The 26,926-nt window shown below is 40.6% G+C and overlaps 1 protein-coding gene across 4 annotated transcripts in view; it reads right to left on the bottom strand.

Moving 5' to 3' along the window:
• The window catches only part of RIPOR3 (RIPOR family member 3), a 52,605-nt gene extending 31,685 nt beyond the window's left edge, over positions 1-20,920 (bottom strand). Inside the window, exons 1-2 of one of the 4 annotated variants that reach the window (XM_031046972.2) lie at positions 20,854-20,920; positions 20,683-20,765 (exon numbers count right to left, since the gene is read on the bottom strand). The gene's annotated coding sequence lies outside the window, so the exon portion shown is untranslated. Of the gene's footprint in view, positions 1-19,668; positions 20,058-20,384; positions 20,507-20,682; positions 20,766-20,853 lie in introns of those variants that run through there. The other 3 variants (XM_031046974.2, XM_031046975.2, XM_031046973.2) reach the window with 3 other exon arrangements.
• Positions 20,921-26,926: the final 6,006 nt, after the last annotated feature.

Below are 26,926 nucleotides of genomic sequence, written 5' to 3'. Positions count from 1 at the left end.
AGCCTGCATAGCACAAGACTGAAAGCGTGTAGATACAGAACAAAGAAAAAGAGGCAGACTCTTGAGAGGCTCAGGAAGTGGAAAATGATGAGAAGACTCCTGAGGTAAAATTCTGTGGTACAGAGCTCTAGATGTGAAACGTTAGATTGGAAATGTACAGACCCCCCAAAACTCCATTGGTGAAAGAAAGAAATTACTTAAATTGCCTAGACTTGATCTTGTTGCACACATGTCTTTATAAATCAAACAGAATTCTCCAAGAAGATGCGCTGTTGCAAACGAGAGATGAGCTGGACCTCACTTATGCACAGCCATAAGCATTTAAAAATTCTCATGGGATGTTTGTTGAACTGCACAATGCTCAGGCCTCAAGGCCACTGACCAGGTCATGTCCTCCTGTAGCTACTTCCAAAAGCAATTCATGAGCACATTTTCGCATTTTCCTCTTGTAAGAATGAAGAGAATTTAAATACCGTTAGGAAAGCACCATTAAAGGGGTTATCTTTCTTTCTTTGAAATAACAGCAACAGAGTCAAATACCACTTGTATGTATTTTTTGTAGTGACCCACAAATCTTACAGCTCACTTCACACTTCTGAGTAGAAGACCATAAGTAGGATGTCAAGACAACATTTTATTTGTAAGAAAGATTTATAAATGCAGTTGTTTAAACAGAGGGTTATGCTAGCCAGAGTGTCTGTACAGAAGTGTTGAACTATGTTACAACTGCTCCTGAGAAAAAGCATCTGGACACATCTCAAATTCAACTCTCCCTTTAGGCTAGAAATAAATCAGGTAGGGACCTCTGACAAAGCTGAGTTCAAATCTGTCTTCAAACCTGCAACCTCTGCTGTGCAGGGCAGTGTCTCCAAATCTCATAAACACAGGGATTATACCCTGGGGAGCAGAGGAACTTCCTCTCTTTTAATCTTCCCCAAAAGCACAGTGTGAATACAGTAGCTATCATGGCTGGTATTTGTAGAGCACGCCAAACTGGAGGAGTCTATTGCTGGGGCAAGAGAAACACTGAACTACTGATAAAAACAAAAGGAGTCTTGAAAAAGTCTTATAAAGCTTGTGAATCTCAAACAGATCTCCCAAGTGCCAAGTACTAATTGACTCAAACGTTTTAATACAAAGGATTTTGTAAGACTGAGAATTCAGGTCTCAGAAATGTATTTCTAATACAAATCAAATGAGCATTTTATTCAAATTAAAAGAGTATGTTTGTCCCTGTTTCTGCAATTTGCCGTATTAACCTATTAGCTTTAACCTGCAGTGTTACCAAGTATCCAGGCACACAAAGCCAAACATTTGACCTTCTATGCAGCTATGAGCACGCTCAAACTGCATGGTCTGCTTTGTCTCTGTTGGTATTAGGATATTCCTCAAGCCAAAGGACCTTCATCCTCCACAAACAAAAAACTGGTGTCTGTTTGTGTTTATAGCTAAACTTTTCCAGCCCTAGTCACATATTTAATTGTTTCTGGGCACAATGGTTTCAGCAATTTTATGAGGAAAATATGATTCACCGACTTCTTGCAAAATATTTCTGCTTGTGTTTTGTATTTTGAATTAGTAGCCATGTTTTTCTTTTAGTACCTCCAAGAGGTTCACTTGAACTTGGTGAACTGTGGCTAGAGTAAGGTATTCACATTTCCTTCAAATGTATAATGTTTCAATTGTGAATGACCAGTTGGTTAAGAGCCACACTCCTGTTCCTAGTTGTGTACCCACAAAAACCATACCAGATTTGTTTCTTTCAGCTAAGTGTGGATGCACACATTCAGCTGATAACGCAGGTACAAGTGGCCATGTATCTCAGTAGTGCCAGTGCTTGCTTCAGCAAGCTACAGCTGCAACACAACAAAAGCCAGTTTGAAACCACATAAATTGTTAGCCCCCATAGAAAATAAACACAATGACTGTACACAAACTATCAAATGTCAATCACTTCAATGTCTCAGGATCATGTTTGTAATTTGGGATATTTTACGTGATTATAATTTGTCCAACACCACCTGATGTTAACTTTCATCTTACTTTTTTAGACTATTGTTGTTAGTTTTATACATAATTTTATTTGTAAATATTACATTAGCTCTACCTGTAAGGGCAATAGAGCTACTTTATCTTCTAGTTGTGGAAGCCGAGCAGGGTTGATTTAATTTTGTATTAACACCACATAATCCTTTCCTCAGTATCAGAGCTGCTCAACATTTTAGTGGAGGGACTGCAGCCTTGACCCTAAAATATGTGGCTTATATTTGTGCTTATATGGAGAATCCTCTGAGATAGTGGATTTTTGTATAGCATAGTACCTAGGTTTTATTGTAGGATTGCCACCTGGAATCTATGTCTTTTTAGAGCATGGTTTTATAAAATTCCTCCACGACAGCCAAATTTGCTATTAATGTCTATTGGTTCTACACCATTTCTACTGAAATCCAGTTTTCACTGCATGTACCCCAAGTGATTAAACAGATGAACACTTGGGGACTTCAGAAACATTTTCTATTTACTCTAGCAATGATCTGTGATTCCAACTTTTCATCTGCTGTTTCAAAAAACCCTGCAGTCAAAGGTGCTAAGTTACTCATTCCACTTTCCTGCATTTATTATAAGCTCATCACAACTGGTTTGCTGCTATAACTGCATCTGTATTGGGGTTTTAGCTGATATAAATATACACTGCAAACACAATAGGTGAAAAGACAACCCTAACATAATTACACCAGAAAAAATCTAGCATAAGTCAAATTTAAGACTAATTTTGCAAACTGGACTACACTGGTCTACCATCACATTGATGTGATCACAGTGTTTTTTTTTCCTCTCATTTATTTCAAAACTCAGGCACAATGGAATTAAGTAACTCTTCTGAATGCTTATGATGGGTGGGATCCACTTCAAAACACTTGCAGCAGACAATGGCATTTCAGTCTTTCATGACACTGATAAAGAAGAAGAAATCAGATTATCACAATGTATTACAATAATGTCAAACACTTTGGACAAAGTCTCGGGGCTGATCGGGGCCTGAATCACTGAAGCTTCTTGCAATTTCAATGTACCATAGAACAGTCCGGAAATCTCCAGACCTTGGCACTTAATTTGCAGTGTTGGATATCTAAAGAATCCAGACCACTACATTAATGAAACTCCTGATATGTGATAACATCATAACTCAGCTCTAATACCTCTAAAGGTAGATGTAATGAAAGCTTACTGAACAAAGAATGAAGTGACCAGCTTGTGTACAGCACAGTGTTGAATCCACTGGGAAAATACACACTGCATTTAATCTTTGCTCTCAAGCATTCCTTAGAAAAACCATTGACCTCAGCAGCAATGTCTATGTTGCTAGATAAACATTCCAAATTTATGATTAAAACCCCTTAAATTTTAAGCATTTTTGTTCAATTGTTAGACAAACATGCTATTTATACACTTATTGGCAGAAGTAAGAAAAAATTCTCTGGTTATTCTTCTAGAGATGAAAAGCCATCTGAATCAGGGACACAGAAAGTGCCCTTCATGCTACACCTCAATACAGCTGTTCTAACACAGCTTTACATTCAAATACAGATCCTTTCTTCCAGTAAATCCTTTCTGTGGAAAGTATTCATAACACAAGGATTCAGAGCAGAATCTGAAACGGCTATATGTAATTCACTTTAATATAGGAATTCCAACATGTGGGAACACAGAAAGGGAAGAGCCACTGCAGTTACATTTCCATCTCACCCTACTCATCCTTCTCCCTGCTGATTCCTATAAATATAAATAAATAGGAATAAAACAACGTAGACAGATGAACTTGTTCAGCTGCCTTTGTAGAAAAATACAATCCCTGCAGGAAACTATCTCTAGTAGGTATTCCTACAGCTACCTACTGTTTAGCTATAGTGCTGTGAAGACCACCAGATACAGCTGTACAAAGCCATGAGCAACCATTCTTCCACTCATTGACACCAAGCATTTCTCATAGAATCATAGAATACCAGGTTGGAAGGGACCTCAAGGATCATCTGGTCCAACCTTTCTAGAAAAGCATGACCTAGACTAGATGTGCCAGCATGACTAGATCTCCCGGAGGAATGGTTTCATGCTGTTTCCAGCATGGAATTATTTCTGCTGGTTTAAGACCAAGCAAGGTGAGAAATTACATAGCAATTCTGCTGCAAGTGGAAGATTTTGCTTCTCTACGTATCTACACAGGTGTCCCATAGAACTTACTGGCCTAAATGTGTTTAACCTAGATTATTAGATAGGCCCTTTACTTTGTACCAAACTTAGATCTCTTGGGTTGTATTTTGAAAGTCTCAAATGGGTGATACAGTTTAGTGTGAGGTGTCCCTGCCCATGGCAGGGGGGCTGGAACTAGATGATCTTGAGGTCCTTTCCAATCCTAACTATTCTATGATTCTATTATTCAGGAATATAATCCCATTCTCAGAAGTAATCTAGGCTTTTAGGAGGGAGCTAAATCATTTTTTAGCAAGAATTATATTCGTAGCTTACACTACTTAGAAAGATGGGGCTTCAGTGTGTAACTCATTTTGGTACTTCTGCAGTTTTTATCTAGGCCAATTCAACTCTTAAATATATATTTCAATACTGCATATCTGACATAGTTTCCTCCTAGCCACATTCAAGCTAGGTATGAATAAAAAGAAAATCAGATAAACAGCTTTGATCCAAGTTATTGCTTTAGTCATTAGGCCCATCCTATAGCTTTATGACAGCTTCTGGAAATGAAGTTCTGGAGTCCAGGTTTCCTATGCAGCAAGAAATAAAAATATCATAAGCAGTCCCCTCAGATATCTTCCCCTGTGCTGGAGGTTGTGTCTCTGATGTAACCATTTTTAGCGTGGTTCTTTGAACACAGGACTCAACTTTCAAGTCCAAGAGACCTGCTCTTCAAGCCTGCGATTCAAAACCTTACTGTATTTCTAATTAGCTTTCATCTAAGCATACAGATCCAAGTTCTATTCTCAGTGACAGTGGTGCACATCCAGAGGAAATTAATCGGTCATTTGTTCCAGATTTCCAGTAGAATCCCGGCAGCAAATGTTGGCCTGTGCTTAGTTAATGACCTGGAAACTATTTTTCAAGACGTAATTTTGCGGTCAATTTTGTACCTCCCTCTAGTGGCAGCAGATATCAAACAAATGAAGCACAAAGGAGACCTTGTCAGGGATCACACACTGATGTATTGTGCCTATTTCTTTCATCGAACTTTGTTATCCGGAATCAAGGTTGGCTGTAAATCCCACTGTAACTTCTTTTTGGTTACGTTGTAGGAAGAAAAGAATCAGTGGTTGCACATAACCCGAATCCTTGTTTACTTCCTTTGCCAGTATGTGGCATATTCATACAGCTCCATGTAGTTTCTCCCTGCTTGCCTACATCATAGCTCTTCTAGTTGCTGTGAGTACTTTTGCACTGAGTTTTGCTTTCCACCTCAGGGGACGGCACAGAACAATTCACCCATTATCAGCTGATTTATGAGCACAGGGCTTGCTGCTAGCTCCTCTGGTTTCAATTTCCAACTTGATGACAAACTTGCAAGCCTGAATCAGAGATTGAGGAATGTGGCAGGCTCCACACGCTAGCCTGGCTTGCAGCTTTTTCAGCTTTGGCAGAATTGGAGTCTGCAGTTAGCTACATTATAATGAATACTTAAAAACAAATTCCTAACAAGAGAAGAAGCAGATGGTGCTGAGGGAGAGCAATTTACAAGTGATGAACAGGCTCTTCCATTTCTGACAAAGGAAAATTTGCCTAGAAGCAAGGCACTGATTCCTACCAATTCTGTCCTCGAGAGGTTCTTCCTTCTTAATTAGGAACCCCAAGGAACATTCTTGTGTAATACATATTGCATTCTCCTTGTTTTCTCCAATCTATGCCTGAATGTAACCTACAGATAGACTTATCAGGTGTGATCATGTCTCCATTCACACACCCTTCTAATGCAGAAGTCTCCTAAAAGCCCATTTCCAGGTCAATTATGAAATAAGGAAGATCCTTTATCTCAGCCTTATGCTTGTGGAAAGTCCCTAATCTAAGCTTCAATAGAAACCACCATGATGGATAAAATACATGTTTTGAATATTACACTGAGAAGATTATATTAACCAAAACAGATGACAAACTTCCACTAACTTGATGTTCAACAGTATGTGGGATGTAGCTTGATATCTTCATAAACTGAAGTCTGTGAATCACAATATACTGGTATGTGTCCTGGGGCAAGCTTCTGATGTGGGAGAAACTATCTGTCATTTAGCTGTCTGATCAAGAATATTGTCCCTTTATCAAGTATTAAACCATTAAGTCAACTACCTGCTGCAATCATGTTTTATTCCCATAAATGCTACTGAGACAATCTTATGCCACAGAAATAATGAAGTTTTGAAGTTAAGATCAGTATCCCAAAGAACACTGGAAAAAGAGGAAAAGTACACAAAATGTCATATAAAAGGGGGATAGGAGAGAAAATGTTTTATGTTTTAAATCAAAATATTTTCTTTAATGCTGTGTAGGCACAGACTTAGTTTTTTCAAAGACAGTATTTCCATAAACTGATATAGTGAATCTTGATGCCTCTCTTAGAATAATGAAAATGGGTGTGTTTTTTGGAAAGAGATACCAAAATCAAGGCAATTTAGAATGCCTCTCACTAACCACCTAACATCAGTGTGTTTGAACGTTTTGTCTAGGCTGAATTTACTCTGTATCTTCTAACAGGGACTTGAACACATTATATTTTCTACAAATGAGGGCAGCTGTCATAGCAATCCTAACACTGTGTTCTGTACTAATGCTCCCCTTCTGTAGACACTCAACTAGCATGTAAACTTGTGGAAAAAACCCAAGAACCTTTGAATACATGTGGATGTATCTGTACTTTCCCTGTCATTCCTGACCAATTCCTAATACATATGCTCTGACATTCATGCCCCACATTTTTTATGGTGTTATTCCCTGCTTTTATTTGGTTTGGGTTTGTTTTTAATGAGGTGAACTTTGCACAGCCCAACTCTAGCTCCTATAAAATCTGTGTCTTAAATAGCCAGATTTAGTGATTTTTGTATGGAAAAAAAAGGCCTACATACTAACCACATAGCTGTACTTAGAAACAGATGTTTTACCAGCTTTAAACTGAACTAATGAGGACAGAAATATGGAACATATAGGTCAGGAAAACTCATCTAGATTTTGAATTTAGAATTAAGGAGAGAGAACAGAAAAGACTGGTTCTTCCACATAAGGGGAAGAGAGAAGGATGGTAATTCCACTGATGATGACAATTTGTACTGCTGCACTAGCTTCAAGGCACTTCCACTTTATAGCATTGTTCATCCCAATGTCAGTCCCATTCACTTAACTCACAAAAAGTATCCCATAGTGAGCAGGCCAGATCCTCAGTTTTTATGAAGTCCAGGATTGTGCTGTGCCTCCTTTGCATTTAGCAGGTGGGAAAAGACTCTTAATACATTTTTCAAGACTTCTGTACAACATAAAGTAGAATGATTAGATAGGATCAGATGCTGTGAAAACAGTAACTTCTGATAGAAATTTGACTAAACATGAACTTTTTTAAACTAACTTTGTCTAGCAGTGTGACCTTGAAATATGAAGTATCTCCTGCTGATAGCTTGGAAAGAGATAAGGTTTTTAGGACCACTGCTTCTCTGCCCACTCTTGCTCCCATCAAAGTCACTGGGAGCACTGCCATAACTTCAGAGAGAGGAAGAACAAGCTTTGTAGTTATGATTTGGAGCTCACACTGGAAAAATACATTAGTGATGGTTTTCTGCAGAAAAGATGCTTCAGGTTTTCCCTCTAGTTCCTCGCTTGAGCTTCTTTACAAAACTATCCTTGATTTGTCTTTATATGCTCTTCATCAGTACGCTGCCTTGCAGTATACAGCGGGTCCCTTGGCTAAGTCACAGCAGCAAAGAAAGAATCTTTTGCTGTTTAAGGCTTTTTTAGACAAGGTCATTACATGCAGAGGAAACTGGGTTTAGTGGGGCCCTAGTTCCCCAGGGCACTACCATAATATAAATTATTAATAATAAAAATAAACATTGGCTAGTTTGAACTTCTCTTCATTCCCTTAGAGCTTATTTTTGTGACGGAATTAGCTAAATAAAGCCCACTTGAAAGAATGTTTAATTGCAAACTATCCAAACAAAACAAAATGGAACTAATTGGTTCTTAAACATTAAGCATTCAAAAGGACATGGCTTTGCAAACAGGCAGAAAACTAATGTATATTAGGATTCATATGGTGAAGTGAGCAATTAAACAAAATGCAGTTTAAACTGAACTACATTTACTTTTAAACCAGATATTCAAGTTTTGTCAGTCTGGTTCTGCTTAAAAGACAGCTTTGGATTATTTCAAGCCTAAACAAAATTGAAGCAGTACTCTTTTGCCAAATTTAAAACCAGAAGAGTCAAATTTGTGTACTGCCTTTTGGGCCTAGTTTACCTGGAAAGACTACACCACCTACAATGATCACTACTCCATGAAGCGCCCCTTTAAATCTGTTTCAGCCATAAAAGATAGCTTAGCAAAGACTACTGTTTCAAGTGCTTTATCTAAAGCACCTGGGTAGGGAGAGTTCACATAAACAGTTCTGACGACAAATCTCTTAAGGAGAGTGGTGATGCCTTCTATCAGAATAACTGATTGCAGATCTGCCTTGGCCTTTATGAACTTCCTTCCTTCAGCCCTCTGTTGTTACTGCTATATAATTCAAATATTTCACAATCAGCAAATAGAGAGTAGCTGTTTGGGCATATTCATTAAAGGTTAATACAGCTGCCACATTAATTTCTTAAATCAGAAGTATTTCTAGCAAGACTCGAAAATTATCTCCCTAACACAGCTGAAATTTGTAAACAATAAAAAATATATTCTACATTAGAAAGGAGCAAGAAGCAGGTAAGTTATAACCAAAATCATACTGTAAAAATGATCCTAAAAACGAATTAGTGGTAGAAGGATTTCTGTTTGGAGGAGCTGTGTGTGCTGTGACATGAAATCAGGCTAGTGGTGAGCCATGGGAAGTGCACTGCCTCATCAGGCGCATGTTTACTCTCCTGCTTATCAATAACTGACATTAACAGGACTTCTGCCAGAGATAATAAATTCCTGGAAATGTCAGCCTCTTCTACATCACCCAGCCCAAGCACAAGAGAGCTACTCACTGGAAAGGAAAAAAAAAAAAGGCAGACACAACTGGAAGTGCTAAACAGAAGTTGCGCAGCAGGATCTGTTGAGCTCAAACCACTTCAACATTTAGGCCAAAAGCTAATCTAATTTTAAGGTCCCTTGAAATGCTATGAATATCATCAACAAACACGGCAAGAGTCGCTCATGAAAATGCATTTCAGTTTTGTGCACAAAAAAACCCTCAATCAGCTCTCTGTCTCAAACTTCTTCAAAGACTTTGAACTCAACTGTTTGTTCCCTGAGGACTCAAAGCTTTTACTGCGAGGAGCAGTCACATCTGCTTAGCGTTTCATATTTTTCAGCATCACAAGGAGTTTTTCTTAGACTGTGGACTGGTTTAGTCAGCATCTATGTGTAAGTACAACAACAAAACTCCAACAGAAGAGATAAGTGAAATATTCTGCCAGTTTGTTTCTACCTCTCTCCCCAAAAGACACAGGCATTCCTGACAAAAGGAGTGCTCTTATACGAGTGTTTTGCCAGCACAGCTAAATCTTTATGGCTTTCATTTTTTAACATTCCTCTTAGCACTCACAGCTAAGCCAAAAACTTTGTTATATAGATCTATACAGCTACACAAGAAAGCTTTGTTGGTTTAATACATCTAGTACAGTTCTGAAAAATATTAGTAGTCTGCTGATAATATAACACTGTCTGTGTATCTATACTAACAGCACCTCACTACTATCAGAATATTGGTATTATTTACTACAAAAGTTATCTTAGAATGAATGGAGCAACTTGGCCAGCCTGTGCTTTCTATTAAAACTCTCATAGGATCCTAGAATGGTTTGAGTTGGAAGGGACCCTAAAGCTCATCCAGTTCCAGCCCTCTGCCATGGGCAGGGACACCTTCCACTAGAGCAGGTTATTCCAAGCCCCATCCAACCTGGCCTTGAACACTGCTAGGGATGGGGCAGCCACAGCTTCTCTGGGCAACCTGTGCCAGCACCTCACCATCAACACAGGGAAGAATTTCTTCCTCATATCTAGTCTAAATCCCCCCTCTGTCAGTTTAAAGCCATTCCCTCTTGTGCTATCAGACCTAAAACTATTAGTACTAACACACACAAGTTTACTGTATACTATAACTGCTTCTATACTCACACGTTCTGCTAATTCAGCCGTCTTGGTAAAGAAACAATTTTTCACAGTCCTTACCCAATTTAACTGAGGGCAGGTATCTGTAACATAGACAGAGGCTTAATAGCTGTAGAGAGGGGCTTATGACTAGTGTCTCTTTAGATACTACAAGGACTTCACTAGTACAGATGTACTGCTATAAAGGATCAGATAAAAGATTAAGTAGCATTAGCACAGAGCACTGCTGTATCCATACAGCTGCAGAAGCTTTTAATGTCATATGCTTACACCATTTGAAAAAACAACAACTGAGACAAAGTTATAGTAGTACAGCCATACTACAATTAGGCACAGAACAAAGGTTAGTATGGCTACACGGCAAGTGCAGAACAAGTATCAGTTCTCAGTTTATAAATAATCTGTAGGTAAGTCTTTCCTGACTCATAAAATAACTTATTTCTGTGATGTAAATTGACTTAGTCTATGTTACCCAAACTCTATTACATTCCCATGAATCAATTACAGTTGAGACTTCTCTTGCTGAATAGTATCATGCCACTTGACAAAACTGGGCCCCTTCTAAGAAAGTTCTCTCAGTTTCCTTTCAACATGGAAGGAGTGAATTGCAGTGCTAACACATACACTGACTCAAATGTGTGAAGAGCTCTTACCCAAAACCAGTGAGCAAAAGACTCAAGGTATCAGTCAGTTCACTGAACATACTGATCCTTAGCTCATTAGCTTCTATGGGCCTATAGAACAATGACAAACAATAGTCACCTTCAGCATGTGGTATGTAGGGAAATTACAGTCAGGTTTTCATACAGTTATAGTTACAGAGCTGCAGAGAGTTCTAACACAAAAACTGATGGTCAGCTGCATAGTCCATATTCACACTGCTGTTGTTTGATTAATAATTTAAGGAGTCCTGGCAATGGATAAGATCACCAGCAAAGAACTTTATATTTCAGGGCAACACATAGGCAAAAGTTAAATATCACAGTATTGTGATGAGTCCAGTGGTATCAAAGGCACCATGTGTGCACTGATCTGCTTTCTTGGCATCAGTCAAGAACGATTTATGAAAGATGTGATGATCATGCCTCTCGCCAGATGAGCCTGAGATGATGGCAGCAGTGTCCAGAATGCTGAAAGGTGCTGTAAGCACAACAGTGATACGCCTTCCCATTAAGGAGGAACCATGCCTGGCTGGAGCGGCAGCAGACAGAACAGTATGTGATGTTCTGTGTCCCCTGGCAGTTCTCCCACACTTGCAACATGACCCTCCAACCATCAGTGCATGGATCACTGATCTTATGAACTCACGTTTGTGATCCTCTACAGAACTGTCATTAAGAATACACAGCCCAGAGAACTTACTGGCAGAAAATTACTCTTGGGTGATCTTCAAAATTCAGCAATGGCTATTCAGATACAAAATATACATGTTGACAAGAGATTCCAACAATATACTAATTCAGATCAGAATTAAATCCAGACTCTGACACAGTTACAGCAGCAATGGCAGACAGTGTATTCAATGTTATAATAGAAAAATGTTATTTTGCTCCATATGACTTGGCTTACTCAAGAGAGACTTTACAATAAGCTACAGCTTTACTGTATTGTAAAGATAATCTGACAATTACAGGTCAAAGTATACTTGCTTATTGTTTTAAATGAAATGAAAACCAGTCAAATTCATACACATATGGGAGAAAGATTCATCATGTATTACTACAGCTCTGGAGAAAACAAGCTAGGCTGGGCAGACACAGATATTACGTCTGGACTGAAGATCTTACCAGAAGATGCAGTGTATGTTCTCATCCAAAGCCTTCTCTGCAGAGCACATACTCCTTTTGTGTTTTTTGTTCTTGAAGAACCCAAGCTCAAGCAATTATGAGATACTTTTCACTGCTACTTACTTGTTTTGTACTTCTGATGTTTGTTTGCAGGCAGCTGGGATGGCTGCACTGATTGTCTAAGGTTGTTTAAATTCTTTATTTGTTAACAAATTATGATGGTTGCACAACACATTGGCATGTGAGCACTTCAGAAAAAGGGAGGTGCACAACTCAGCCACAGTGGAATTAAGAACACGATCCAATGACTTTAGCAGAGTTACACAAAAGATGGCTCTACTGTTTCACTGGGAGTTGTAGTTAATTATAGTAGTATTTCCCATCAGCTTTCTACTGCAGGACTCTCTTCAAAGGTGGCATTACCTTCAAGATCACTGTGTCCATTCCAGACAATGAATAACGAGAGCCTAGTGATAGATCTTCATAGTTTGGGCATATACTGTTGTATTAAAGGCATGAAAAAAGGCACACAGTAATGTGCAGACATACAACAGAGATGCTGAAGCTATGAAGCTACTGAAGGAATTAAACTGATGCATTTTCAGACATGACCCATCCATTTTAACTATTTTTTTTAAGTCAGGAACCAACTTCTACAAATCAGTTACCTCCAAAACTTTAGAAAAGCATACGTATTTTCTGTATAGGTCAAGTATGAGTCACATTTTCACACAGTTACCCAGTACATACACCCTATTGCAATAATTGCTCAAAGAGCTTCAAATGAGTTTTGAATCTCTGTCAAATCTTTTTTGAAACCCTGACCTATTATTTTAACTTTATAGGTCTCATCAAGCAAAATCCTTCCTTATAACCTGCAGAAACTACCTAAACTTTTTGTAAAATCTCAATTACTTAATGCAAAAGCTGCAGAAATTCAGCACGTGGGTAAAGTGAAGGCTATTTACACTGTATTTGTCTGCACTAGTAGAAATATAAACCTACTCATGCTAACATTAAAGCAGTAAATATTAAGGTTTTAAAGCACAGTGAAGTCTTTCACTTGCCTCCCTGTTTATCTGTTGAGTTCCAGCATTGGAGAATGATTTTCCCCTCTTCAAGTCTGTGGTCATTTAAATAATAAAACAGAGGTTATGTAAGTGCAGAGAATTATGGAAAAAATGTAAGTGGAAAGTACATGTTTTTAAAATGCACTTGAATAAGTGAAATGCAGCTGAACTGACATTATTCAGACTTTCCAGTCTTATTCAATACTGGATTGAAACCAAGCACATGAAATCTCAGGCCCAAAGAACATTTTTAAGAAAATTATAAGTACCTATATTTCTAGATTACAATGTCTGGGAAAGCTCTGCTGCCTGAAGAGAGGGTAACCTATCTGCTCCTGGGATCAGACAAGTGATGTGAACTAATTAAGGGGATGTTTGAATCAGCTTGCAAACATAGGACTGATTCAGCTCCAAAGAGCACCCAAACCAGAAACCTAGATTCAAATATCTGTGGTCTTCTAGTGCAACAGGGATGCAGATTCAGATCCAAATTGTACACAGAAAATTCATTTCTAACCTGTGTAGACGCAGGCTCTAGGCCCAGATCCACATTCCTTCCACACCCAGAACTGGAGTTCTGCCTGAATAAGGAATGCATGAGTGAAATTAATTTCTTATCTTTGTGGCAGATCTTGTTTGGTGATGTACATGCCTGTGAACCAGCCAAAACTCAGCTGTGTGACATGGCATGCAGTCTAGTTCCAAACCAGATAGATTTCAAAAGATTACTCTTGCAGGACACTTAAAATATGGCAAAACTGTTTTCATAAGCCTAAGTAACTGTTCTAGTTCTAATACACCTGGATATATTCTGATACTTCTGTTATAAACGATTTTCATCAATGGAAAAGTGAAGGTCTTATGTTAGGCTGCATGGAGACCTCATAGCAGCCTTCGAGTATCTGAAGGGGGGGCTATAAAGATGCTGGGGATGGACTATTCATTAGGGACTGTAGTGACAGGACAAGGGGTAACGGATTGAAACTTAAACAGCAGAGGTTTAGATGGGATATAAGGAAGAAATTCTTTACTGTTAGGGTGGTGAGGTATTAGAATGGATTTCCCAGGGAGGCTGTGAATGCTTCATCCCTGGCAGTGTTCAAGGCCAGGTTGGATGAAGCCTTGGGTGATATGGTTTAGTGTGAGGTGTCCCTGCCCATGGCAGGGGGGTTGGAACTAGATGATCTTCAGGTCCTTTCCAACCCTAACTATTCTATGATTCTATGATTCATTAAGGATTGTAGTGATAGAACAAGGGGTAACGGGTTCAAACTTAAACAGGGGAAGTTTAGATTGGATATAAGGAAGAAGTTCTTTACTGTAAGGGTGGTGAGGCACTGGAATGGGTTCCTCAGGGAAGCTGTGAATGCTCCATCCCTGGCAGTGCTCAAGGCCACAGACTTGGGAGGCAGGGTTTAGTGGGAGGTGTCCCTGTCCATGACAGGGGAGTTGGAGCTAGATGATCTTAAGGTCCTTTCCAACCCTAACTATTCTGTGATTCTATGATTCCATTTGTATAAAAAAAATGAGTAACAAAGGGAAGAAATCACATATTTCCAAACTGAGGGGCATTTAAAAGCATGGTTGTATGAAGAATATACTTAGAATACATTCAACAGATGGAAAACACTGAGAAAATAAACAAATAATAAAAGAAGGCTTCTCAGCACAACAATGTATGTCCATTATCCTCCAAAGTCCCAGGTAGCATTATACATACAGATGAATATGGTAAATTTTTTCCATCACTCCCAAGAGACAGGAACTTCACCCTGGCTTTTGAGAAGATAAATGCAATGATGTTCCCTTCGGCAGTATTTCTAACTTTGCAGGGTGAAAGACCTTCCAAATGCATGACTGACCAAGAACTATGGAAATACATCTCTGTGTGTGGATCTTGGCCTTTTTAAAATTTCCCCAGATCTTTCAGTCTAGTTTATACAGAAACTATTGGTTACAGATGCTGATTTTTCTGATACATCTATTACAAAATTTAAATCTTAGTGCAGATACAATTCTAGCTGCATTTTTGTTAAATTAATTAGGTCAAAAATCAGCATAAATTGAACAATAAAAATCTCTTTTTGCAAATACTGAATGTATCCACATCTGGAGAGTTTCTGACACAACTATTACATGCGCCAACCTGTTTGCTATAGTTGTGGCCTTTCTAGGTGTATTTCCTATTAACCTACCCCAAACAGTATGCAAAACTGTTGGATAAAGATGCCCTTCTGGTCAAAAAAGTGAACAGGGGATATTCAGGTAATTCATGTTGCATTTTGTTCAGACACATATTTTCATAATAGTTGAGAAAGGCTGTGTTGCATAGAGTATCCTGTGGCAACTTCTCTGAGAGAAAAGAACGCAAGCTAAAATCAAGGGCTTTCTTTGGCTGCTTTAAGGCTTGTTTCCTGGGCAAGATTAAATCAAAACATGTCCTATGTACATTCCCCCTTTTCATCAGCATGTCAATTGTCATAAGAATGTGCTACTAGCTCTCAGCATCAAAATCTGGGCTAATTTTATATAGTCAAATGTTTCCTTACTTTTACAGAAACAACTGTTACTGGAAATACTTTGCAAAGCATGTTGCAAGTGGAGCTAAGTAAATCAGTCAGCACACTGCACACTTTTCAGGGACAAAGTTTCTAAAAATGAGTCAAGATTTAACAACAACTGTCACTGAGATATGTAACTCATGCCCATAACATAATATTTTCAACCCTATATAGAGCATTTTAAAATGCTAACAGATGTATGAAACAAGAAGGCAAAATTCTCCCTTATTCTCCACTGTGCATGCATATAACATGCACAGAAACCAATGAGAGGCTCTAAAACATTTTCCACTAGAAAGACAATTTGCTCCCAATCCCTTCTCTCTTTAAATTGTTTCTGTGGCAACACATCTGGTGCTATAATTCTGGGCCAGAACATTAACTATCCTGAAGAAGAAAGTTATGTTGTTGTTCTGGTCTGCAAGAATCTGAAGCAGAGAGAGATGCAAACACATGTAATCACATAACCCTTTTTGCCTTGACATATCACAGAGTATTAGCTACTGATATTTATGCATAGATTAAAATTACACATTTAAGAATGTTTCTCCAATGGTTAGAGAAAACTCTTGTGGTGAGCACACATTCTAGGAGCCAGCCTTTTTACAACAAAATGACGAGGGCTGTGTTACCACTGCTCCAGCCATATGAAATAAGTGAGGAAAGTATTCAGCTAAGAGGAACAAGGTACATTCCTTAATTATAGATATAACTCTTCCCATATGATGGAAAAAGATTGATATTGTTTTCTTATTATCTTGCCATTACTATGTAAATGTTACTGTATTATCACCATATTATAGATGAGAGATGTAAGGAGCACATGAGGCCAAAGTGTGTGTTAAATTCCAGATGCTCCTGGTATTGTTTGCCCACATAGAAACACACAGCTCTTGAACTCTGAGCTCCTGAGGACCAGTAGATGTTACTGGCCTTACTTGAAATTATAGGAACTGAAGTCTTGGAGCTTGCAGCATGCTCAGAATTCATAGTCTGAACAATCTAGTTGTAGAAAAAGGAAAGAAAAACAAGAATAAAAGTTTACAGCCCAAATTCAGTTCGCTAAGTCAACAAATGAACAGGGGGTTTTAATCACTAATAATCCTGACAACTCAGTCTGAAATCTTAAAGCCATACTATATGACTGTAATCCAGTGAGAATTATTATGGGTATTTTACTGTGCAACTGAGATTCACACTTCATGATATAAACTCTACCATGGATCCTAATCCATAATACAAGGGCCAGAGCAATTTGCATGGGTTATCTCAGTCACTAAGCTCAGCCTCGAGTAGCAAGAGTTAAAAAAATAATGAAAGTGGATTTTTGCTACTCCACCAAGCAAATCAGGGAAGAATTAATGGAAAGAATGTATCTGATGAGTAAGAAAATACGATGACACAGTTATTTTTCCAATAATAACTGCATTTTAAGTTCCCCATGAAACAAATTTTATTATTTAATTTGAAACATCTAACTTCAAATCTAGATCAGTTACATATAAATCTGTTTGTTAGCTACACTCACAGTACTTTTTGTACTAGTAACAAAGAAGACAATATAGTCCTGGTGTTCTGATCCTCCAGATTACTAATGATTAAATGCATTGACTGGCCAAAAACCAAGATTTTTCCCTAACAAGTTGAATTGAATTAAAATTATGGGTTCCAGGCATTCTGTCTTTGAAGATGTCCTGGTTTAAAGCAATCTGTGTTCAGGGAGAATAAACTGGCAACAGAAATGGAAAAGTTGAAAAAAGTGGATAAAAGTTGGTATTTCATAAATATGTATATCCCTTCCGTGCTTCCAGAGGCACACGCTGACCATCAGGATTAAGCCCAGGACCCTGAGCACCTGCAGTCACTAAAGCCCAGCTGATGTCCTGTGCAAGACTTTGCTGTGTGTAGCATTTTGGATTGTCATCAGCCAATCACCTTCCAAATTCCAGTGCTGGCCAATAACAGTCTGGATAATTCAACTCTGTCTGTTCCCTTTTTCTCAGCCTTTTGGCTAAGATCAAGTGTGCATATTTAACTAATATTAAACCTTCTATTTTACATCAAATACCTCCTTCACTTCCAATCCAGCGTTTCTATTCATTGAATCCATATGGCGTAATTAACACACCTGAAACAGTTCTCACACTCTTGCTCTACCTGCTATAACTGCATATATATATATATACATACAGAACCTCTGTTTTGTCCTGGGGCACTATAACTTCACATTATCACTCCTCAAACCCCTGAGAAAGAGACACATTAAAATCATAACTTTTCCCTCTCTGTAGACTGAATCTGGTTTCCTTTTCTCACCATTTTCTCTATTCCACTTCTCGAGTTCTTTACATTGATACTGCAAAGGAATACTTGTGAAGGAATTAGCTGCGGAAAGGAGTAGTGATATTGGTGGATCTGTATTACCCAGTCCCAACTCGCTGCCAGGATTGCTCCTAAGGAACCCAGGCTGGAGCAAACATTGTAGAGCAACTGCACGGCTGCTCTTTGTCTTGACAGAAGGAAATCATCTCATCTTTATACTACCCCTTAGGGAATGCCATTACATAACTCACTGTTTGGCCTATATTTCCCGATTCTTGGCTCCATGCTGTTAACAGAAACACCACTGCTTCACTGCAGTTACTGACTCAAAACTGAGCCCTAGACAGGGACACGGGACCTGTCATCTCAAGGAAGCTCTTGAATTCCTCTAAACAGGATCCAAACTCTAACTGGAAGAAAATTTTACCAAGCTACTACCATGTTGCATGTGTTGTATCTCCTGCAAGTTCCTCTCTGGACCTGGGGCATGAAGGAAGCTTGGCCTGATGTTCAGTAACAGCTCTGCCCCATTTTGGCAGGTTTTATGCAGCTTTTCCTGCATTACTCATTACATGTGGTGCTTATGTCATTCATGCTGCAGAACTCAGAGCACAAGCATGTAAGTGATCAGCTGCATGAGAAACAAATACAACAGAGAAGTTTCTAATACGCACATTCCTTTAGGCACCACATCTTCCCCAGATGTATCTCTCCATTCAGTGTGAAATGTCCCCCCACATATATTCTGTGTTATTTACTATCCTTACAAATGATCTTCCTCTGTCGTTTTATTTTTAATTAATTCTTTCCAAAAAGGATACGTAATGCCCCCCATTAATAGGTGTAGCTCCCATTTTACAGCTGTGAAAACACAGGTAGAGATGGATTAAGTCTTGATCCCAACAAAGGAAATGACTGAATCAGGAGTTTTGGGTACTGGTGCTGTACCCTGACTCTGGTTCAGTACTCAAGAAATGGCTCAAGAAATAGGTAACCTATTTTTCAAATTCCTTGAAGTTCCTTTAGTTGACGAACCATTTCCATATGGTCCAACTTATTTAAAACACTTTTTAAAAGGGGAAATTAAACTTTCTCTGAAGCAAAATTTAACTGGGCTGTGACCCAAACCCTCAATTCACATTTATGAGCATATAAAATGTAACCTCTGCACAGACAAAAAGAGCTAACTCAAATATAGCCAGCCCATACAGTAACACCTCCAAAATGCAGATCCTACAGGACAGCATACTGTCCTACTGCTCTTACTCTTCCACCTGCTGCAACCAGGCACTCACCATCCAGGAGGTTCCTGGGGGTCTCCTGGCATGAATGTGTTAACCCTGGATAAACGCTACCGCACCTCTTTGCACTGGTGTAGCCTCTGTAGGAAGATCAGCATACTCCCAAGCTTGCCTACTTACAGATGCCCGCAGGCTCCTCAGGAGCCAAACCCCCAAGGTGACATGCACCCCCGCCATAGGTGACTTACACTCCCCCATAGGTGAAGTGCTCACCCATAGGTGGCACGCTGCCTCCAGGATGACATGCTCCTCTCTATACGTGCCCTGTTGCTCTCACCTACCGATAAGGCGCCGGTGCCTCCCGGTTGCCCCGCGCGTCTCGGACACCGCCTCTGTGCCCGGTGCCCCAAGCGGCGTTTCCTACGCTTCCCTGCTCCGAACCTCCCACCGCCGGCGGGGCGGGGGTCGCGGTCTGAACAGCGTGGGGCACCGCTGCCTCTCCCAGCCCGGAGCCGTCACCTCGCGCTGTCCCCGACGGATCCGCTCCTCGCTGCTCTGCGGCCGGGTGACTCCCCTGTGCCCCCTCGGCGGCTCCGCACAGCTCCAGCGGCAGAGCGGCGAAGCGGGGCCCGCCGGGAGCGCCCCGATAGCCGCCGCTTATCGCCGCGGCCCGTCACCCAGCTGGGCTCCGTTTCCAGGAAGCCGCGGCTCCGGAGCGCCTGTCTGCCGCTGGATGCCGATCGCCCCGTCCCGCTCGCTGCCTCCTTCCCTCCCTCTCTTCCTCCCTCCTCCCTCCCTCCCTCCGACCCCCCTCATCCTGGCAAGGGGGCTGGGAAAGTGCAGCGCGGCTCCAGCACACGCCGCGCCCGCGGTCATGGCCCGGACCCTCTGCCATGAACCGGGAACACCCCGGGCGCCCCCTCGCTTGCTCCGGCCGTTCTGCTCCGGGCCCTGCGCCGCCGCAGGGCAGTGACAGACCGGCTGCACCCGCGGGGACACCCGGGCCTGTAACCCCCGTTAATTCCTCCCTTCCCCTGACCCACCAACTCTTACCACCTCACTTCTTCTCTGGCATTTTCTTCCACGCCCGGATTCCCTTCCTTTCCCATCCTTCCCATGTTTTGTCCATCCTCCTCTGCCGCTGCCCCGTGCTCCCTCTTCTCTACCCCTTTCAAGATTCCCTCCTCTTACATCCCTCAGTCTTGCCGTAATTATCATCTTTCTTTCTCTTACCGCCTCCTCCCTTTTTCCACCCTGCCCTCCCACAGCTTTTCCATCACTGAAGATGTGTAATTTGCTCTCTTTGATTCTTTGCTAACCAAAGCCCACTCCTGCTGCACCCACCACTAACCTCCGTTTTGCTTCTTCAGGCAGGTACTGTTCCTCGAGAATGGGCTCCCTCTCGATAGCTTTCCAAGCACCTTCCAAATAATACTGTCAAAAAGATGTGAAATGGTGATGTAGAAAGCAGACTGCAATACTTCTGGTCCTTGCCTCACCACATTAACCCACACAATCACACCTCTTTCCTTTTGAACAATTGCTTGTCCGGCCTTCTGTAAACACCAGTACACAATCAGGTTCCTGCCTTGGGCAGAGCACTGTGTATTACGGTATGGCTCATCCCTCTTCTATTTGCCCCTCTGTTTTTTAGCACCACAAGGCTGATTGACTGACAGCACAGGAAGCCTGACACTCCCCACGAGGAAAATGAGCTGACTCTATGGAATTTGCACATGCTCTTATGATAACTTTATTACTAATAGTGTTTGCTCCCTTTCAGACATACTCAGCAGCATCCAGGACATGCATCAGACTCTTCTACTCTTTTATGGGAGAATAAAACACACACTAAAGTTCTCAAAGTACCAGATGCCCAGAGATCCCACAGAGGAACCTGTTAGGGCAGAATCATTGCTTTCTTTTGCAGTATCTTACAGAGTTGACTAAGATTTGTATTTTTCTGTATGCATGCTTAAAGGAAAGGCTTGAAAGAGGCAAAGCAAGATCTCTTGCACAGCTGAGTATATTTTTAAGAAGACACATGAGGGAACTGACACACATGAAAGTGAGCAGTAAGAGACAAAACCAGATGGGCTGATGGAGTTGGCTGAGCAAATAACTTAAGCACTTCAGGGTTTAAATATATTAGAAGGTGCTGAAATGCAAGTAAAAGGGGTTTCATACTGGACCTTGAAACTGATTGGGTCTTGGAGCCCCAGTGAAAAAGGCAATGGTGATGCACCATGGAAAAGACTAGCATCAGAGCTGCTGTACCTAGCAAGACAAAGCAAGGAGGTACAAATACACAGACTTACACAGTTAAGTACACAACACATTCTAACTACTGTAATTCTACTAATAGTTCTCTTGTTTTTCGTAGTATTTTGGGGTTTTACAATCAATCCCACTGACTGGTTGAAGAATCCCCCTGGCAAATATACCTGCAGCAGTTCAGAATGCAGCCAGCTACATACCCTGCCTACTCAGGATTTCCAGTCCTGTAAAACAGTTGGCAAAGTTGGACTGTGTGCACTCCATCCTCAGACTCGGCAAAGTCAGCGGTGTCAGCCTAACTCTTGCAGCCCAGGACTACATCAGGACATAGGCTGTGAGCTGCAGCAGGACCCATCTCTGTGCCAGCCCCACAGCAGGGTGGAGCACACAGGGGCTATTTTAAATCAACTTAACTGGATTTGCAGGAGGACATTTGTCAGAACAGCAAATCCCTGCAGGAGCCCTACACAATCAGTTGACCAAAGAGCCTTTACTGTTACTGTAATTTCCTCCTAAACATGAGACTTGTAATAAATTTCACAGACACAGACTAATGCAAATAACCAAGGCTCCATCACTTCCAGTGCACATGTCCCTATTTACTTCAGCTGAGGACTGGCCTTCCCTGGTTTTATTCCAGTTTATTTTTTATGATCTTCATTTGCTGTGTCTTCATCTGGTGTGTTTATGTGGCTGGTGCTTGGTTTTCATTATTTTTTAACTGCATTTCAGATTATTTGCTCTATGGTTTTGTTCACGTTCTCCTTTTCCACGAAATTCTAATAAAACACTTGGCTGCAGATTTCCCAAATTGGATACTGCTGTTCAGGCAGCTAATTATGTAGCAGGGTTCAAAGCCAGTTCTATAATGTAACAATTTACATATTCAGGAAAACAATGGGCACAAATCTACAGATTATTGTTACAAGCTAGTTCCATATTCTTCTGGAATTTCCTTTAAAATGCATATGTTTAGCATTCTCACGCATCTGAGAAGCAGCAAATACTGTACTGCTGGCACAACTAGAGTACAATGAAAAAATAAACCACCCTCTGATGTCTCTCAGGCCTAAAGGGGCATTAAACAAATGCTAGTGCATTTCCTCCAAGAATCTCAAAGCACTACACAAAAGCACTTCGCAAACTCAGCCATTCAACATCTATTAGGTATGATACACAAAGATCATTTTAAAATTAAATATTCAGGATGGCTGCAACGACATTATACATTCAGTATTTCAGACTCACCAGTGTTCTGGCATAATCCGAGTAACTATAACTTAATTGTTTAAGTACTGAATTAAGTGATTTTTGTTTGTTTTCTAAACCAACTGAAGTACAGACAGCAAACTGTGGGCAGAGCAAGCTTCTCAGGAAGATCCAGATTAAACTGACACTTAGAAAGGCTGCTATAAACCATAACTCTGTTTATAATAGCAATAGCTAGTAACTCAGTAATTGGGCGTATTCATATGATATTTTACATCAGGCTGACTTGGAGTAAACAATCATTTTTCTCGCTGCTCTTAATGCAAGCAGTATGTATGCAAAGATTTGCTTGTGTCTCCACACACCCTCATTCATTCTATATTATTTTAATTTTAGGATGCTACTTAAATGTTAATAAATAGGAAGCCATCTGTCTAGAAGTAGATTATCCACCAGTCTCTCAAGATATAGACTAGGCACTTTCATTAATGTAACACAACAAACTTCAGACCATGGTATAACAAACCATCCCTACATAAAAAACATTTAGGCAGCATTTCTGAGGGTGTGTTATAGTAAGATTAAGCTGTAATTACACACATCCAGAATTCTAAGCACATGATTATTTTTGCTTCTTTGAGCATCTATCTGCATTGAAGTTCATAGTTCATGGTAGTATAACCTGGGAGGGAAACGAAGAGATGAGCCAACAGAAGCAAAGCCTATCTTCTAAAAGCTGAACATGACTGGGGCAGTGGCTGAACTCACATGGGCTCAATATTTCCAAACATGACATACATGGAAAAACTGAATCGCATTTCTGCTCCCCTTGGCTTATACATCTCTAGTTTTCTTTATTATCACTGCCTCAGTCTTATCTGGTTAATAAACAGAGACAGTTCTATTCTGTTGGTGTTTAAACGGCTGCTGTCTAAACTCTAGTGTCACAGGAGGTCTGACTTGTTCACGTGTGTGTATGATTTCAATACTAAATCAATGAAATATTAAACCACTGCGAAAATAATTTATCTACAGTGGCAAGCAGAGCCGGGTGACAGCGCAGTTACCGCACCGGGAAGGTTCAGTACCGCCGTGGCCAGTGTCACGCCGCCAGGCCCCGGAGTTCACCAACAGCCCCGCGCACCGGTCACAGCGCCCGCCGCCGTCAGCGGACACAGCAGCGCCCTCTGCCGGCGCTCTTCCGGGCCGGGAGCCGCCCCGCATCCCGCCCCACCGGAGGGACCAACAGCCAGCGCGCAGGTAAGGAGAGCCACGGAGCCTGCCACCAGATTCCGCTCTTAACTGGCTAATCCACCTTCCTCACGGATGTAGCCCAGCCCGAGCTGCATCACATCACAAGCATTACAGGCGCTTCCAAGGCTTTGTTTTGAGCACGTGTGAGCAGCCTTAGATGACTTGCATATGATCCAATCATAATTCAATCATAAGTAATAATGAATTATTCCATAAAGAGCTATCATTATTTTTGCAATTGGATGCAGGTAGCAGACAGGCTGAGAGAGCTGGGATTGTTCATCCTGGAGAAGAGAAGGGTCTGGGGAAATCTTAGAGCAGCTTCCAGTACCTAAAGAGGGTGACAAGAAAGCTGGAGAGAGGCTTTTTACAAGAGCCTGCAGTGACAGGACAAGGGGGAATGGCTTTAACCTGAAAGAGGGAAGACTGAGATGAGCTCTTAGGCGGAAGTTCCTCCCTGTGAGGGTGGTGAGACACTGGCACAGGTTGCCCAGAGAAGCTGTGGCTGCCCCGTCCCTGGCAGTGTGCAAGGCCAGATTGGACGGGGCTTGGAGCAACCTGCTCTAGTGGAAGGTGTCCCTGCCCATGGCAGGGGTTTGGAACTGGATGATCTTTAAGGTGCCTTTCACCCCAACATGTCCTGTGATTCTATGATTCTATGATTCCATGATAAGCATCACAGACTCTTCCAGTGCCTTTTCTGAGCATGTGTAAGCAATCTCAGGTAACTCATGTGTTATCCAATAATAATTCAATCACAGTAAGTAATAATGAATTATTTTATAAACAGCTATCACTAGTTTTGCAACTGGATGCAGTTATCATTTGTGAAATTAATTTATTTTCTCAGAGCCAGACAAGTAACAGAACCATAACAGGTCCTGCAATTACTTCTCGTTCTTGGAGCACTCCTTATCAGATCAGTGTGACTTGGCAGTGGGGCCAGCTTGGAGGACACAGATTTGTTTCTAGAACATCTGAAAGGAGGCAGAGACAGACAAGTATGCAGGTACAGGAAAAGGGAGCTAGCTGGGAGGTTTCTGAAATAGCACATAAAAAAGCACAGGGCAGGAGGGACTTGCTTACAAGAGTAATGTACAAACTCAAAATATGACACGGACAGCAATGCAGAGCATTTTAAACATCATGCCCAGAGGACAAAGGGACATAAGGACAACACAGTCCAACAAAGTTGTCCAGCAAGGTGCTGTGTAACAGGAGCTGGGTGTTTATAAAAGATTAAACTGTTAGCATACATAGTAGCTTGTTCACTTCAAAGCTCAAATGTTACATTTTCTGATGGGAAATTACCTTTATACCTGATAAAGCTAATAATTTGCTTTATAAGCCCACTGTGTAGTCACAAATATTTTTAAGATCAACCCTCATTCTGTAAAAGAAGTTCATTTATCGTAAAAGACACAAGTACTCACTATTCAGTAGATGGCACTTACAGTACTACTTACTCTGCGTTTCAGCCGCTAGCAGAGGGCACTGTTTTACTCATAAATATCGATAAAACTTGCTTTGCAGATGAGCTTAAAAGCAAAGTCTTTATTCCAAAAGGTTTATTAGGTGAAGCTTTTTATCTAATTATCCAAGAATAAGATAAAATTATAATCTGTATCAAGCAAAGTTTGAAAAAGATTTTGGAGTGATTATTCCTTTCATCTGCTATAACATTTCCAAATTCTGGATCAGGAATACTGAGTGAGCACTGGAAAGACAAATAAGTAATGTTCACAGATTACTCCGGAGAAAGAAAACAGGGGTGCTTGAACTAGATAGATGATCTTCAGGTCCTTTCTAACCAAAAGCATTCTATGATTCTATAAGCTGTATGCAAGATTAACATACCAAAATTGCAGAAGGTCAAAATGAAAGCCTGCAAGTACAGGTGGGGTTTTATTTGTCTGAAGGAAGCACTCTGCTGTGGTATGACATTCCTATTGTAACTTTTTAAATAAAGCTTCTCTTTTTCCCCTTTTCCTCTTCCCATCAAAAAATACCCAACCTCCTATCAACTCCAATACAAACTCAGATTACAATCTACTGAATGTAACAAACACTCTTCTGAGCCAGCACTGACAGTATCAACAATGAACAGTTTATCTTAAATACAAAACCAGCATAAACCCTGATCTATACAATAAAAGTTTAGGCAGGTCCTTGATAACAGCGAACATACACTGGCAGGCATTTTCTATGTTTTATTCTTGGAAGTGTTCTTTCAACTCCCAAGAGGGTTGTATGGAACACCATTCCACTTAAGAAGTGGGAAGTCTCCAGATGGCAAAGAAGTATTACAGTAGAATGTCTCTATACTTCATGGTGGATTTAGTGACTGGATTTCTACACCAAAACAAACAATGTAAAAAAAATGCTTCCCAGAAAACTTCCCCAACTGTCCATATTAGGAAACCCAACCTGTCTTTCAGCTCACAAAAGCTGAAACTGAACGTGCCATGAATAGCTTGATCAACTCTGAATCACAGGTTTTAGCAAACTTGTGACTAAAATAGCTCTATAAACTTGTGTTACAACTGGCACAGAACACTTGCCTTTCTCCCTACCTTTATCTGAAATCAAACTGTTTATCACATTCCTTTCTCATACATCAGCTCCTTGTGATGAAAGCAAGCCAGTGATTAATACTTTTTATTAGGCTGGTTCCAGTGACTTGAAATGAATTTGCCCTGACTCCTCAAGCATGCCACCACACCCACCGCATGGCACTCCAACCATGCCAGGAATGCAAAACAGAAGAAGTTATCTTACATGATACTTCATAAATCTATAGCAATAAAATTAACTGCATGATGGCTTCAAGCACAGATCACCTTCAGGACGTTCTT

The sequence above is a fragment of the Melopsittacus undulatus genome, chromosome 10 (genome assembly GCF_012275295.1).
Source record: "Melopsittacus undulatus isolate bMelUnd1 chromosome 10, bMelUnd1.mat.Z, whole genome shotgun sequence".
Taxonomy (NCBI): Eukaryota; Metazoa; Chordata; class Aves; order Psittaciformes; family Psittaculidae; genus Melopsittacus; species Melopsittacus undulatus.
The sequence above is the reverse complement of the archived record's forward strand: the minus strand, read 5'-3'. Positions and strand labels throughout refer to the sequence as shown.